This window comes from Cuculus canorus, chromosome 13 (genome assembly GCF_017976375.1).
Source record: "Cuculus canorus isolate bCucCan1 chromosome 13, bCucCan1.pri, whole genome shotgun sequence".
NCBI lineage: Eukaryota > Metazoa > Chordata > Aves > Cuculiformes > Cuculidae > Cuculus > Cuculus canorus.
This window is the reverse complement of record NC_071413.1, coordinates 909,018-926,364: the sequence shown is the minus strand read 5'-3', so window position 1 is coordinate 926,364 and position 17,347 is coordinate 909,018. Positions and strand designations below refer to the sequence as shown.

The window sequence follows — 17,347 nt, the reverse complement described above, 5'->3', positions numbered from 1 at the left end:
GTGACGTTGATCTGCACTGTAACCTTGTGGCGTATTTAATGTAAATAAGCCAGTTATGTTGCCAATCGCATGCACACAAACACATAAAGGTCCTCGGCGTTGCATTCTGATTCTTTCCATTAGAGCCGACTTTATTTACATACGCTATTTAGGGGATCATGATAATTCTAAAACAATACTAGTGCCAAATGATTATGAAAATATGATTTTAATTAATCACGTAGTAGGCAAGGAAATTAGCATACGGTAATTAAACTTAGAGAAAAACGTCATGGAGGTTCTCTGCCTTATGGGTTCGGAATAATCATTAAACGATGGGTTTTCAGGACTTAATTATCAAACAAATAACTTTTTTAAAGCAACTTTACAAGGTTTATCCGCAGGGCGACGATTTAGTAAATAATATATAACCGAGCAAACAAGGTGCAAATGTGACTGGTGAAATAGGTTGTGTTTCTACAAAGCGGGGAGAGGGAGGGGGGGAGAGGCTGAATAATGCAATTATGGATTCTGTGTCCCATAGTTGACAAAAGCATGGTGCCTCAATAGACTCTTTGTTATGGGATTATATAATGATTGTGGTGTAATTATGGGAAAAAAGATTTAGTAATAATAAAAAGTATCAAAATACACCAATGAGCAGCTTGTTTTAAAGAAAAGGCTCGCATGTGACATTAGGGGCATGTTAATAACAAAAAGCCAGGATCCGAAAGGGTTGACAAATAAAAAAGGCTGTGATGCGCATGATTAAGAAGCGATGGAGACAGATTGATTATTCAAAATGCCGAGCCACAGGGACACTTAAAACATTGATTCAGGTAAGACTAGTTTCATCTTGAGTGAAATGAGTTCCCTGAAGATGACTGGCATACATTTTAAATCAGTTTACTACATAAAAAGCATAACATCACAAGCTGAAACCTTCTGCTTAAAATAGGAGTCCAAGGGAAAAAAAAAAAAAGTTTATGTTCGTGGCGATCCCCAGAGGGACTCTGGAATTGCAGAGGAAGGGGTATGGATTAATTAGCTCGTCCTAAACGCTGCACTTAAACGCACCCATCCTTTCCAATTCCCAGCCTCTGTCCCCGGGTGCTCGGGTCCAGCCCCGAGGGGGGATCAATAACCTGAAGGCACCGCAGGACTTCTTTTTTTTTTTTTTTTTTTTCCCCTGCCCTGGAACTAAATTAACTTTCCATGAAAACTGAAAAATTAGCGAGATTTTTTTCCCATTGATTTTTTTTAAGCGAAGTTTAGAAGTAGTTGGTCAGAGCTTTTCAATGTTTTTAAAAAAAAAAAAAAAAAAAAAAAAAAGATTCCCATGCCTATACGGAAAAGTTTAGGAATTCACTCTGCATTTTCCAATTTGATGTGTCTGAAATTCTCTTTGAACAAATTCCAAAATACAAGTTTTTTCTATAGAAATTAGCATAGCAATCACATCAATAATATCACTATCTCTATGGGAATGATAACTGGAGCAGTGGGGGTGTTCTTTATTTCAATTCTTCGTGGATCAACTGATTATATTCTGTCTTCTTTTGAACTTGTTATTGTAAGTCAAGTGATTCTTTATAAGTGACAGCCCTGACAAAGAGACGAGGATGGGAAAGCAGGTCGAAAGGAAGTCGCCATATGGACTTTAAAAAAGGCACTTTTTAAACAAGATAATGGGGGAATGGATGTTGCCTTTTAACCCTGTCAAGGCTGAACGTTATTAGCAGTCTCATAAAAGAACGTGCTATACCTTTTGTAAAAAACGATCAGATTTCACCTTGCAGTTTCTGTGACCTCAGGCTTCGTGAGACAAACAGCGCGGGAGGCGATGGCCTTGGAGAGGAAGGGGCCAAATCGAGCACCTGGAATCATCAGCAGGCGGGGGGAGATCTGAGCGCGCGAGCAAAGAGTTACAGTGGAATGGGAGCTCAGGAAAACCCCGTGGCTTTATTTCCTCAGACGAAGATAAGAATATTGGCTAGAGATAGGTGGAACAGCCATGGACAGCAGAAGGGCTTTAGACAACTGGCTGGGATTTCCTGTTCCTCTGGTGCAAGTGCATGATGCTCATTTAACGACAACCCATGGAGTGAAAAATGGAGCGTTAGCTTGAGGGCTTTGACTCTGATCCTTGCAAAACTAATTTCTCCTCCCCTGTCTCTTCTGGAGGGAACAGGAATTTCCCTTCAGGAACTTCCAGGTGGACCAGAGATGCGATACTAAACCCTCACCGAGCTGAGGGGCAGAGCTGTGGTCCACAACTGGGGAATGTCCAGACCATTCTTCTTCATGGTTCAGCTGACCATCCAGCTCAACTCTAAGGGAAGAGAACGTCGACCAAAGTCTTCTCAAAATCTGGAAGAGTGGGATACTGCAGGCAGGCAATGGTGCTGTCAGGGGGGGATGCTGTTACCAAGACTGATCAAAACTCTTGTCCCCAGAGCCTCACAGACACGATTATTTGGGGAGGGGGGGTGTGGTGGTGGCCCAGCCCTTCCCAAAATAGACCATGAGGAGATAATGCAGATCCATGAGCTGAGTACATCCTACAGACAAGAGACCTCTAGATTTTATTGGCTCCAGCACCTAAGCAACGTACACCGGTGGGATGGGATTCAGAAGACCTTGGATGTGAGCTCAGGGAGACTTTGCTCCAACCTCTCTCAGAATTCATAATATTCCCAGACGCCATCAGCACTTGTGTAGATCCCTCCGGTATTCCTTTCTGTTCCTGTCTTCCCAGCTCTGTGCCTTTCTCCTCCGCTTGCATCCAGAGAGAGGTCTTTTCAAAGCTATCACGTTCTCTCAGCTGCCCCTGGTACTTCTCCAGCCTCTTTGGTTTGTCTCACGCCCTTCTGTTCCTCCTCCATGAGCAGGCGGGAATAAGCTCTGCTTTAAAACTCGGCAAAACCACTCCAGAGGAGAGCGGGAAGGAGCCGAGGCGGCGCGCGCTTCGCCTCTCCCCGCGCTGTGGGGGCGCCGCGGGGACCTTTACGGACCTATCGCACCTCAGAAAGCGGCACGAGGGGAAGTGACAACCGAGTTCTCCGGCCAGGAAACGTCACTTTTCCTCAATGATCTCTACCTTTGTGGAATGCCTTTTGGAAGACCTCATTTCAGTCAGACAGGACCCAGATCTCAGGAGTCCGATGAGCCCCACGCGGAGCCCGTGTCGGGGAGGGTCTGATGGGGCTTTGCACGGGCGAGTGGCGGAGGACGAGCGGTCATACAGTAATTTACACAACGGGTGGGGGGAAAACGTCAGCTTTTTATATTTAAATATTTATAAGTTGTTTGCTTTATGAGGAAGCACTGAGGAATAATCCTGCCTTTGTTCTTAAGAAGGGTGATCAGCGTTTCCTAAAGAGGGGTGATAAGCGACGGGGCATTCCCTTAACAAAGGCTGCAGAAGCCCATTGAAAGCCAATGCCTTTAGGAGAGAGTCTCCTCTCTGAGAGCAGAGCATCGGGTCTTTAATATTGATAAGGAAAAGCACATAAAAGGAATCATCTCATAGCAGGGACTTTCAAGAAGGGATTTCAGAAAACTCGCGGTGACCGTTTCAGCGCACTCCGGACGGGCGCGGCGGTGTCGGGGCCGGGAAGCGCTGAGGCGCGAGGAGAGCACTGCCACGGGAAAAAGGGAAATCCCTTCCCAAACGCCTGTCTCAAACACAACCCCAGCCAACTGACAGTGGGTAGAGGTGTTGGCACTCGTGCGGGCTGTGAAGGAAAGCTTCCCGGGAAGAGGGCTCGGAGGTGCCGTCCCTCAGAGCAGACCAGAGTCACCCGCTGCCCCTGCCCGGGGCCGTGGCCAAAATAAGTGTCGCTGAATAGATCTGATTGGATATACCACCATCAGAGGGATTCGGTGGGATGGGGAATCAGATCTGTAAAACAAAAAAAAGGGGGTTTAGAAGGTAATCTGCGTCCTCAATACAGCAGTGAACTGTCAAGTCGTGGGGTCTCCTGAAAGCCTGCGCTAAGGCCTGGAGTCTGCGTTGGTCACCTTCTGTGACAAAGTCATCGCAACGAGTTCTCAAAACACAGCCACTAAGAGAGGATCCAAAAGAAAGTACAAAGTGGACAGCAGGAAGATGTGCCATGGAAGCAGCATCGGAAGCAGGGCCGCGGGGAGGCAAACATCCTCCTTGCAGCGCTGACCTTTTCCCTTTGCAAAACTGGAATGAAGAGGGAAAAGTCCTTCAAGGTGTTATTGAGACTGACAGAGTGGTACATAGCTTTGGAGCTTTGTCTGGACGAAAGTAGTCACCTTTGTATTCCTATAGAACATAAGAAGCTGAGTAAAGTGGTAAAAGAGAAAGGTTCTTTTTTTTCCCCCCAAAGTGAAAGACATTTGTGACATTAAGTAGTGAACAGTGTTCTCAATAGATCCACCTAGTGGAACCGAGCAAATTCTGCTTCCAGAATAAAGACACAGCTTTTATAACCCCAAGCCAGAGATACTTCTGTGACGGTCTCCCATTCAGCACAAGAGGGGCTCAGATCCTCGGAAAGAGCCAGAGGGAAAGTGCGGTGGGCCTCTGTACAAGAACGGCCCAGAAGATCAGGAGACAACTGTTGCTCCAGGATTTAAACTGTAGCATTTAAATTTGTGGAAGATTGGTACAGCAGGTCTCTTCCCCAGCTGTAGTCACTAGGAATTGTGCTTGACCTAGAGGAGAAACTGCTGGGGAAAATATCCAAAATAAGAGCTGAACTTCAGCTTTGAAGGGCGTTAGAACTGGCGTGGCTCCTGGAGCAAGCTGCCCCATAACCTGTTCTCAGGCTGTCAATTTTGGGTGAGCGTTTCTTCCCAGAGTCAACTAATCTAACCAATATACCAGTTTTCACCACTTTCCTTAAGCTTCTCCCATTTCTTTCCACCCCAGTCTCAAAGATCACAGCAAACCCTAGGCTTCTAATGATTAGAACCTTGTGGCTCGCCTCAGCACTCAGGCTGCTTTCCCTCATGGATGAACACCAGTCTTCTGCACCGGTTGCTTTGATGGATCCCCCGTTCCAACCCAGTACTCCCTTTCCTCTTCGGGTTGCTCACAGCCTTCTTTGCTGCCCACGCCTCCACCACGTCCTGGTGCGCGGACTGCCCTCCCAGTTGCCTCCACAATCGCTGCCTCAGACATTGCATGCTATCAGAAACTTTGCAGATTAACACCTAAAGCAAATATTCGCATTGTGAGGACCTGCTGAAAACGTTTGTGCCCTACCTTTTATGGTTTCACAATTTGAGCCCCTCATTACAGTAATTAAGGCTGTCTCACCAGCACTACCATCACCATTGGCTTTGCCTTGGTCCATTGCTTACCCGTGGCACAGAGCTTTGCACGCAGGCACAGGGCTGTTCTCTGGCGGTGGATTCCTCCTGCCCTGTGGGTGCCGCCAGCAGCGAGCACTGTGATGTATTTGTCGCTTGCTGAGCTATAATACTGCCTCATGTACAGCTGCTTCAGTAGGCACCAGGAATACCTCGTCTCCATCAGTTTGGTGACTCAAGATGAAGAAAGTCTGGGATATTTTGGGAGGACCTTAAGGATTAGAGGTCCCTGGCAGACCATGAGCCACTTCCGGGAAGGTTTTCCCAAACAATTCGGCAAGCAAAGGTCTCTCCTCAGTTGTCCCAAGCCCAGGCTGTGCTACGAGGCGGCCTCAACCATGGTGCCTCCTGCCTTCTCTCAGCAGCTTCCCACCACAGGCTGCCTGGGCAGGTCGTGGCAGTCAAGGAACACTGCTCTGGCCCTGGCACGGGAGGGACAGGATGGAGCGATGCGGGGCCAGGGCAGGGCTCGCCCACAGCTTTGCCTCGAAACGCAGCGCCCTGCCCTCAGCCGTGGGGACAGCCAGCCTCAGCACAGCCAGCGCCGCCTGCCTGCCTGAGCTCTTCTTGCTCCCACCTGCCCTGAGGATACATTATGGGTTGTCGGTAATAATCCCTGAGCTCTTATGAGCTAGTGTAGCAACGCGTGTCCAAAAAGCCACAATTTATGCCCCTTGGGTTGTTGTACCCTTCCCACAAACGTCAGCTATTCGATTCAAGCTGTAGCAGCCCACAGGCTTTGCTCCTTCTTCCCTGTCTCCGCAGTCTCCAGCACGGCTATGCCTGGGGAAATCGAGATCACAGAGCCACGGAGGGGTCCCCCGCGCAGCGAAGGGCGGCTGCCACCCGAGACTGGGGATACGAGAGGTTCAGTGTGGCCCAAGTGAGCACCATGCAGTACGGACGCCTGGAGGAGAGCTGGGATGGAGATTCAGTGCTGTTACTTTGCCTCCGAGACTTGTTTTGATCAATTCCAAGTAACACTTATGTCTCCATTTATTTCCCCCCAATCAGCATTAATAAGAAGACCTCTCCTCTCTTTTTTGCTTGTCTTACCTACTTGGCCATGAGCTCAATCGCTGCACCTGCCTCTCAGGAAGGTTGTCCAGGTACACTGACACAGGATCAAAAATATCTACAAAACCCAATGCCTGAGAGCATGAAAGAGAATTTCCTGGAGGGAGGCACTGCTCTACCTTCTCTGTCCCCCAGCTCTGTCGATGGGGAGGCTCCAGGGGCAGCACAGCATCTCCTCCAGCCTCAGCTTCCTGGCACGGAGAGCGCTGGTGCCGGGCGAGCGTGGCGACCGCGCTCTCCCGCTGGCAAGGCACAGCCCTGTGCGGCAGGCTGTCTTGCAGGTTTGCTTTCTGAGACCACTAACGAAGCAGGGAGGATTCTCTCACATCCTCACAGGAGAGTGGACACTTGAAAGTGATTTAGGCAGGGTCCCTGGAGAGCTGCAGAGGCAGTGGGAGCGGGACAAAGGACTGCGCTGGCTGTGATATGTATGTGAAAAATATACATCAATACAGAGTGACACCAGCGCAGAGCAGAACATCTGAAAACTGATGAAGTGGAGAGCTCTCTGTGTAATGCAAAGCACCTGAATGATGTGTGTACACACAAAGATTTGTTCAGCTCTGCTCATAACCAACCCTCTTGGACAGTTGGATTTGATTTGCCATTTTCCTGCCAAAATATTGTTGCTATACCTCAGCACCTGGCCTTTCTTCAAAGAAACTATGTACGGCTCTCCTGTCCTCACCTAAACCAGCTCAGAATATGAGTTCAGGAGAGGTTAAAGGGACCTCCTTTAATAACAAACATGCTTCTAATAATTTAAAGCCTCAAAAAGAAAGACTTGTTGTTTCTCTCAAAATTTCTTCTTCTTCTGGAGTTCGGTTGCTATATAGCTGTCTTCCCACCTCTTTCTACCCAACCTTGGATTGAAGACTGCTTTAATCAACATACCAGTTTCAAATGAGAGGGTCACACACCACCGAGCCAATTAGCTCTGTCTGCACAGCCAGCAGAGGGAGGCAAAGAGTATAACTCATTTTGCTTATGTAATTTAAACACGGTTTTAAGGATTTCCTCACCAAGGGCCAAACTGGTCTGCCGAAAGGTAATACTTTTCTTTAAATGGTAGAGATAGACACTCCCACCAAAGTTTTGCAATAGCAAAGATGATGTCAAGGAATACCAACACTATGACCTTTATAATTTCCTTCCTCTCTGGTAAGCTCAAAGGCCTTTAAGGCTTGAGGTATTTACTGACAATTTCCTCACTTGACCAAAAAAGTATTTTTTTTCCCCGATACTAATTAATTTTAGACTATAAACTTGTATCTTGTTTTTCTGGAAAGATTCTATGTATAATCAGATGAATTTGAAGGTAAACTGTCTCTCTGAGACAGCTGGGCAGTAGCACAGAGGTGTAGGAGATATCTTCAGATGTTTGAGAACTTGCTCTGCTGAAAGAGATGAGAATGAGTTGCTTTCTATTGAGCATTTGCCACTCCACTTAGCCACGTGTATTTACACCACGGAGGAGAAAAAGTGTGGACAGGATGAAAACTTCCAAGTTAAAAATTAAATGACAGGAGAAAAAGTGGGAAGTGAAAAGGATGAAAGCCAAAACCTCAGGAATCGTTATGCCCTCCAACTCAGCAATAACAAAACCAAGAAAAACAAGGCTCTGAATTTTCAGGTCTGTCAGGAATTATGTGAAAGCTCCAGGGAATCCAAGCAACCTATCCATTTCCCAGGAAAATTGTGAGTTTAGGGCTCGTTTTTGCCTCTTGTTCTATTTCATCTTGATGTTGGATTTAAGCTTCAACTGATGCTGTTTAAGAGTGTAATTTTATAAGTTACAAACTGGAAGAGCCCTCAAGGATCATAAGCATGTATGGCTGTGTTGTTTTACACCTCTTTAGCCAGGTCCTTCTGAAATCCTTACAGATGTGCTAACAGCTGCAGAGGTGGGCGAGGAGCGGGAGCTGCCCGCTGGCTGGAGCCATGCCAAGGAAGCATCACCTATGGCACTAACGAGGGAGGAATGGCTGAGATGGGATAGAACGCAGTTCACAAAGAATGGGAGCCACCACTTTGGTAACCTGCTGTTCCCACAGAGGTACTTTGCATGGGGTTTCTCAGCCATTACTGCCAAACCGCATCTGTGAAAAATGCAAATATTTTTCCAGTTTCCCCAATAATTTAAGCTAGAAGCAAATCCTCAAAAGCAGAATGATGTACCAAGCAAAATCAGTAAAGCTCAAAGACTGTGCAAATTGCACAGAGGTGTGAATAGGACTTGTTATGTCTTTTTAGGCATCAAAATATGACTAACAGTGTGTTTCCAACAAGCTCACAGGCATTTTAAGATGTGCTACATCCTTACGCTTCCTCCACGCCCTGTGTTTGGAATAGCCAGTATACGAGCAGCGGCATAGCCTTGGGATGTGTCTATGTGCAAATGGGCTCATGTTACTCGGCAGGCTGCTTTGCAAGTGTTGCACCACTGTAATTCATTTCTAGAACATGTCCCACTGGGCAAAATTTAAGCTATGCTCATGAAAATCTTGAATAAACCCTTGGAAGCTGAAACTAATCACCACTTTAGAAATGCAGAGGTGATGAACTTATCTGGTTAATAATAAGCTTTTTAAGAAAAAGTTATCAATCTGTATTTAACCAATAGACGGGAACTGGTTCAAAAAGAGTCTTTCCAATCCATCAGGTAATGAATGCCTATTAAAAAACTATAAATAAGCATTCACCCGAGAGCTTGGAATGGCACTTTGAGAGCCTTTCTGGTCACTCAGGTAAATAATGAGTTTTATATAACCTTTCAGCAAAGATTTTTCCTAAATGAGAAGATGAAATGCGGAAAAGCTACTGATTAATGTTAAAGTTGGGGTACAAGCCAAGGCACAACTGGGAATTCAAAGTTAAAGCTGGCATTGTTCACTCACATTGTTCCCTCCAAGGGCTCAATGTTAAGGACTCCGTTGTCTTTACTTCGAGTTGCTTATGATGGTTCAATTTAGGATTTTATTTATACGTGGCATTTACACTGATGAGTAATTTGTGCTTTAACTGTTCACACAGCAGCCACTAAAGGCAGTAAGAATTGTAGAGAAGGGCAGAATGGAGGCCCCTAACTTAATGTACTCTCACCAGTGACAATGACTACAGTGGTCCCTCATCACAGTCCCCGCCAAATCTGCAAGCACCGAGTTTGCTCAAATCTTAAGATAAAAAGGGAAAAAGCATCAAAATAGCGCCCAACTTTCTGGTATATCACTCTGTTGATATTTACTCGTCTCCAATGAAATCACTCTTATCAAATATTTTGAGCTTTCTTGATGACTAAGAAAAAGTACTCCCATAAAGAGATCTATCAATTATCTTAAAATCAAAGAACCCGGCAAGCAGGATATATGACAAAATTAAATGTAATCCCTTTCCTGGATAGCAGAACAGTCCTCCCTAAAGGATTGCTCATCAGCTGTCCTCCACACCGAACACCCTGGGACGAGAGGAGAAAAATGGGTTTCACACCCTGAAGGTTAACAAACTTCATTTGTTATATACTCAGAGAACAAAGATTGTACTGCAGGCTCAAGGATGAAAAAGGGAAACTTCTCCCAGCTATAACCGTGGCAGCGTTTCAGGATGAGGCAGACGTTTGGAAAGGCTAAAATACAAGCCAAGAAGGAAAAAAAAAAACCCGTATAGCGTTTACATTCAATAGACATCTTTCCTGACCCTCGTAATTCTAAAGAAATATATCTGTCCAATTGTTCCATATTGTGTTAAAACATATTTTTTGCATTTATTAATAATTCAAACATGTTGTTGTTTAAAAAAATATTCACATCATGTGTTCATAGTTTCCATATACATATGTCAAACTTTATTTTGTTTTACCATTATAATCCATGGATGGATTTACCCTTTGTTTCTGTTTTCAAATCTCCAAGGAATGTTTGATTAGGTAGGAGGGTTTGTTTTATGCATTACTTGTTCATCATTGCACAAGTGCACAGGCTAAACAAAGTTGGCATACTTAATCCTGATTGGTGGAAACAGTGTAGTTAAACAGTGTAGTTAATACAAGGGAATGAGTAATTTCTCACCACAGCTAATCAGCTGCGCAATGGCTCTGGATCAGGCAGGGCAGCTATGTATCAAAAATGCGTTTTAAGGTAGCTCGGAGCATACATGATTATCAAGTGGTATCTGTTACAATCATTTCATATTAACACACTCCTTCTCTATTGATTTAATAAAAGGAATCTCGTGTGCAGCAGGCCATACACAGAACCAGCCAGAATTCTAGCAGTTATCAACTTAATGGCAAAGCCAGGAATGTTCTAGCTGGTATAATGGAAGGTATGTCCAGGTTGTTCCAATTTAACAATATCAGGTGAAAAAGAGAAGCAAGAGCAGTGGGGATGACAACCCGGCTTCTGCTGCACTGAAGAACTTCAGTCAGCTTCAGAATTCTGTTTATCACTCCCTGCATCTAGAGCTAAGATATAACAGCATAAATACATCGTAATATTATTTACCAGAGGTCTTCTGCATTAACGCTTTTCCATCCTTTCACGATGAGCTGTACTTTATAATGACTTGTAAACTTCTCAGTCCTGAAGATCGCATTTTTAACAGCTCAGTGTCAATGTTAAGTCCAGAATAGTGTCCCTCTGTCGGAGAACGAGGTTGGGTTCAGGAAGAGTTAATATTAACAATTCAAGAGTCTGTAGGAGAAATTAGAAACATGAGTCCTCCATAATGATGATAAAATCAAACTGGCAAATAAATGTATTCTCAAATGTCATAGTAAGAAAATGGATGAATATATGCAACTAAAATGGTCTCTTAAATTTCAAGTGCAGGGCCAGGATTCTCAAGAACTCGCTCCTAAATAGAAGAAGCTGAATTAGAAATCTGTCAAGTAATCTCACCACTGCATATCTGCGCATGTAATGCAAACTTCATGAAGTCCACAATTTCACCCTTCTTGACTAATCCAAAGCCCACTGGGATCTGTTCCTCTGAATTTGATGAGTTTTGGATCAAGCCTTTTGAAGATAAGGAGTGAGCTGGAAACAAAACGATGCCATAAATCAGAATGAGTGGTACAGAATTAAGTAGTGCAAAATACAGCTTTCAGTAGTATATTATGCTAAGGTTATAAAATAAAACAGAATAACACAACTATTGATGCATATGCAGTAAGGAGAAAGATAAATAAGTATTTTTGTTATTAAAGAATTAGTGAAATTGCAGCACTTCACTTTCTTAAAAAATATAGGCTGTATTTTGATATTCATACTTAAGGAAACACTTCAGCTCTGATAAAACCAAGTGGATAATTAAAAATTATAATATTAATTGTACCCTTAACACAGATAAGTAAACTTGGCAAGAAAGTTTTAATGAGTTAAAGTGAAAAAGCAATGTCTAAATTAACTGAGTAAATTGGCAAAGGGAAATTTATTGTATATACTGACCCCTTTCACTTGTTTTAATATCTGAATTTGAAATACACAGATTAGCTTTCATTACATGATACATTAAATTATAAGGCTAAAGGAATTCCTTTCAGAATCTGCTTTCTAGGAGAGGTAACAGTGTTTACAAACTAATTGTCCTGTAGTATGTTACAACAGTAACTTGAAATCCATGGATTCTGTGAAGATTCCAGAGAGAAATGCTGGCTACTGGATATCTCTAGAAAGTCAACATAAAAGACAAAAACACAACCACACTGAGCTTCGTTAACCACGCAGAGGGTTCCACAGCATACTTATTGTAGCTGTGGGAATTCCCAGTGCTCTGGAGGACACTGGCTCCTGCAAAGCCCACCTGCTGGGTGCCTCAGCCCAGAGGTGGGCGGGGGACATCCCAGGACACACGGATCTCTCGGATGCACATACGGGTCAGAGCCACGCCGGAGAAGCTGGAAGGGGTGCTCTGCTGTCACACGAAAGGCGCTACACGCTTCTGAGAAGCACACGGCATATTCCAAAGCAACTTCTGGATAAAATAACTTACTGCCAGATCCTGACTGAAATAACCGTGACGTAAAAGCAGACATAGATGATGCCCCACGGGGAGCTGTCGGACTGCACCAGGTTTTAATGTGTCTTTCCATTAAATCAAAGATCCAAATGCTAAATCCAGCACTGAGGGAATTTGTGACATTCCTCAGAGGACTTGTGTCCATAAACTAATGAATGGATAAAACCGATCTCACTACTTAGTTTCTCATTTGGGACAAATATTATATCGATGATTTTTTATTTAACTGTTTCCTAACACCATTTTTATGAAAATTTAACACAGTAGAAACTGCTCACCCAGAAATGCACTGCAGCAGATACCAGGATTATGTATATGATTAAGAAACAGGCGTTGGAGAAGACCATAATAGATCATGATTTAGAAGTTCAGATCTTTCAGCTCCTACTAAAAACTGTCAAGCACCGAGGAGTCCTGAGCCAGAACCAACAGAAAACAATGGAAAGATTTCCATTGGCTTTCATAAGCAGTGAATCAAATTCTCAAAAACGAACCAAACTGGCAAATGCGCTGCTGCTCAGAGTGGCTTCTAAATAAATATATAAATTATATTTCTCACTCTAGATCTTCTCTTTCTGGAAAGCACAGAGCAAAACCAAGAGAAGGTGAAGACTGTAGATATTGGTGAGCTGTAGGTAATGCAGTCACCTGCGGTAACAGTGCAGGACGGGTGGTCTGTAAGAAGGAAACTTCAGAAAGTTCAGTGCAGATACAGCCATGGAAATTCAGCTCAAGCTCAGCTCAGTCTACCAGCAAACACTCACCTAAGCCTCCCAGAGGGCATTTAAGTGCAATTTCCATTTTCTCATTGTACCTTCGGGGGGTAAACCCTGCCATCCGGTGGGGACATGCCATGGAAGGTACGTCCAGGTTGCTCCAATTTAGTAATGTCAGCTGAAAAAGAAAAGCAAGAGCAGTGAGGATGACAAACCAGCTTCTGCTGCACTGAAGAACTTCAATAGATTTCAGAATTCTCTATCTACCGCTCCCTACATCTAGAACTAAGAAATAACAGGATAAATACATTGGAATATGATGGCTGGTAGCCCTCTCCTCTAGCAACATTCCATCCCCCCCTCCTTGGCACCTCTGGAGGAAGAGAAGCTCCTGCCCAGCAGCGAGCCCTCACAATACCCACAGTGGAGCCCCCCTTCCTGCTTGGAAGGAGAAAAAGGCTTCTTGCAGGTCCTTGTACATAGCTGCCTTGAGAAAAATAGAGACACTTCAGATTTGTGGTTTGAAGATGCATTTTTCACGTGCATTTTAGGGTATCTAAGGTGCTGCCACCAGAAGACACTGGGAATCTCATGGGAAAGAAGAAAGAAGTGTTACCTCAACCGCATCCCGCCTGTAAATGGGAGCGGGCAGACTGGGGAGTTTTCTACTCTTCACTCAATATACTGTGAAGTATCAAAAAAATCTCTTTTACGTGCTTTGTACCACCTCCCTTTTGAAAAGGACCAGAGTTACAACCAACAAGCTAATAACTTGCTATGAACAGTGGTATTTGTCAAGGCATGCAGTTTCCAAATGGGAATTTGGGTTTGGTTTTACTCTTCACTTAACACTTTCCCTGCCCAGCGCCGACATTTGCACTGGTGTTGTTCTGACTATGACAACACACAGAAAGCACATGGCCTAATAAGTCCGACTTTAACAGACTCATGGCTTCTAACAATGCAATTGCAGAGGAATTTGCCCTAAATAAAGCCTAAACACAGAAGCGCCCGTCACAGTTAGCAGCAATTAATGTCTCCTCAGGCTGCTACGTGCCTTAACCACAGCCAGAGGGATCTCATCTGGCGGGGGAGAGAGGGACGCCTGCTTGTGATGGTCACTAGACTTCTGGCAGGAGCCTCATCGACAGTATTAACAAGCGGTGTCAACGGCAACGCAGTGTGAGCATTTGGTTCCCTATGAAATGGGAGTGGAATCACTGCCTCCCGAAAAAAAGCTCACGCAACACAGCCGGAGCAGCTGGGGAGAAGCACTGAAAAACCCGCAAGAATTGAATGCATTAGAAATAGTCCCACTTGTCCTGTCATAACCCACATAGGAAAACTTTGGAAAAAGCTCATCTCACTCCAAAGGAAGGGCAGTGGTTTAACTGGTTCAAAGTGGTGGTCCCCAGGCACCACTGGGGCTTCCTGAGGCATCCATTGGATATGGCTCCGAGGTGCACCCAGAGCCAGCTCAGGCCAGACAGGCCACAAAGGGTCCCTCTCCCTTTCCTCTGTGCCTTTGTACCATCCTCAGCCTTCCTCCTTCTCCGGAGGAGGATGTCCACCGTGGTGAGATGGTACCTGCTCATTTCAACTATCGCCACCGGTGCGGGTGGCACTGATAACGTGTTGGTTACCAGGGCAATACCAAGGCGTTAATAAATACAGCAGAATTACATACAGAGAAGGGGCACGTGCATGTGGTAATACAGATGAATAATTTTCAAAATGTACAAGTACTAAAGGACATTTTCACTTTGTGCTTTATGACACCTACAATATCTTGGCCCAACAAATTAAGATTGACATTTAAAAATTACTAAGAAGCCTATTTCTCCTGTCAGTGCAGGCCTGGAGCATCCATCATCGCTGGTGTGCGCCGACTACACACACTGAGGGGAGGAGAGACCCTTAAAGGCTTGAACATAAACCTTGTCTACAGATAAGTCAGGAAAACTTGAGGAACCTTATCCTGTTAAAGTAACAATCACAGCTTTTAAAGCCACAAATCGAGCGTATTTGCTATTTGCATCTGAGCAAAGTTATGATAATAAGCCATAAGGAGAAAATAAAAAGACTAATAAGAAAAAGATGCCTCTTCCAAACTTAGTGTATCATCACAAATCTGTTAACTCTGTGTGAGAGGCAACCTAAGGGTATCAAGTTTTAAAAGCACGGAATCAATAAAAAGTCATTAAAAATCAATGTATGAACTGGTTTGCATGCCCTCAGCCACCACTCCTAGGCACTAATGCTCTAATAATTCTCAATTGATATGCACAGAATATGCCAATTTAAATTTATTGGAGTACTTCAAATTTTTAAGTGCTTAACTTTGGAAAAGATTGGCTTTATGTGGCCAAAGCAGTGAAGAATGATCGGAAATGTTTAGAATGCCTAGCATTTTCAGTAATTTGAAAGAGATTAAAGGTGTAGAGTTATGAAATTAAGAATGATTTAGAAATCATTGGATCACTTCAAATTGCTAGAAATGTTTGAATTGCAAATAATACAGGTTAGTACACGTGCAGTGGAAGAGGCCTGTCCTTACATCAAAGCCCAAATGAAATCTCCAGTAGCAGTAGACAGGGGGTCCGTGTACAGCAAAGAGAACTGGGACCATGCAGAGATTTTGAGTGTGAGGAGAACCCTTACTGCCGAGAATTCCCCAAGCCTTTCCAGAGTAAACTAATTTCCAAGTGTAACATGATTTGGGATTGACTCTCCGGTTACATATTCTGGGGGATGTTAATTTTTGTTTCTGGTAGGCAATAAAATGTTTTGTAGAAGACTCCTGTGCAAACATCTGGAAGTGCATGGAAACCCACAGCAGCCGTGGTCCCCGTGCACAGACCGGGTGAGAGCCATGAGGAATGCTGCGGATTCAGGCTCTGTGGGAGAACCCTGCCCCTTGGGAAACGCTGACCTGTCACTCGAGCTCCTGCTGCTGGCTCCAACGCATTTTCACCTACGGTTTTAGACATCTTCTTTGCCTTTGTAGATGCCCAAATACTTGCTGTGTCCCAAAGCCTAGTGCTGGAAGGGTCCTGAGCACGGTGCCTCCTGTGCTCCTGAAAAGCAAAAGCGCAGCTGCATTTACTCTTTCTCCATATTCGCTCCTGGAAAATATACCTAGAGGGGAAAATTTAAGAAGTGATATTAGCAGCTTAGTACAGACGAGATAAAAGCTGGAGAAAACAAGGCATTAAAAAGGGTTAAGGTAAAATAATAAACTGTTATTAAGCCTATTAACAGTTTTAAAACATCATTGTTTATGGCATGATAGAGCTTGGCCTTTTATGGATTTTTCATTTGTACATTTTACTTATTCTGCTACTATTTAACAATGCCATGAATCTCTGCTTTAAACCCGCTTGGTAATGTAGTGATTTAATCTAAATCTGCTAACCTTAAAGTTGCAACAAAACAGAGGTTAACATTTCATAACTTCCAACCGCAAGCATAAAGGCTAAGATTTTACGAGAGCCCTCAAAAAATAATAATCGTTTTAATAAGTATAAAACACACAGAATTAATCTCACATCTTCATCCGGTATTTGCTTGGAAGGCGGAAGGCTCTTCAGAGCCCCTCTCTATTTCCGTACCTCTCTGCCGCCCTGGGCAGCTGCTTTGGTCTCTGCCCTGGGAAGGCTGTGCCGTGGGGGTACGGGACCGTCCCAGCCCCAAAGCATCACTCTGGAATTCAGGACCATGCGCTGCACTCAAGTGACTGAGACATGATAGTGCAGTCTCATATTAATGCTACAAAAATTCTGGCAGGAGTAAACAACGATCATTTTATGGGGTTTGGTTTATAATTTAACTTCTTTCACAGCGCGATGACTTACTGCCCCTTCTCTGCAACTCTTTCCCTAGACATTATCTTGCACTTGCTAGACCTCAGCTGACAAAAGAAGGGGGAAAAAGCCCTCAACTTTTATCCAGTGAGACACTTTATCAAGAAAATTCTACAAGAAATTGGTTGTTACCTGTGGATAACAACTGGTTTGTTAGTTAATGGCTAGAGGCAAAGCCAAGTCCGGTTAATGCTCCAGCTGTCCAGTCATTAACTGCAGTAAAGACTGATTTTGAGGAGGTTATTGCCGTGATAAAATATCCTCAAAAGATTATAACAGCAATAGTGTACAGAAAAAAAAAGTATTAGTGGCTATAGTGTGACTGAATGGCTGCGTTTGAAAAATTGG

General features: G+C 44.1%; 1 long non-coding RNA gene across 1 annotated transcript; it reads right to left on the bottom strand.

Annotated features, from left to right (window-relative positions):
• Positions 1-11,303: 11,303 nt before the first annotated feature.
• LOC128853500 (uncharacterized) lies at positions 11,304-16,243 on the bottom strand. The gene is made up of 3 exons (XR_008452068.1): positions 16,069-16,243; positions 13,185-13,314; positions 11,304-11,438 (listed from the first exon to the last, which is right to left on the bottom strand). It is a non-coding gene; the product is annotated as an uncharacterized LOC128853500 (long non-coding RNA).
• Positions 16,244-17,347: the final 1,104 nt, after the last annotated feature.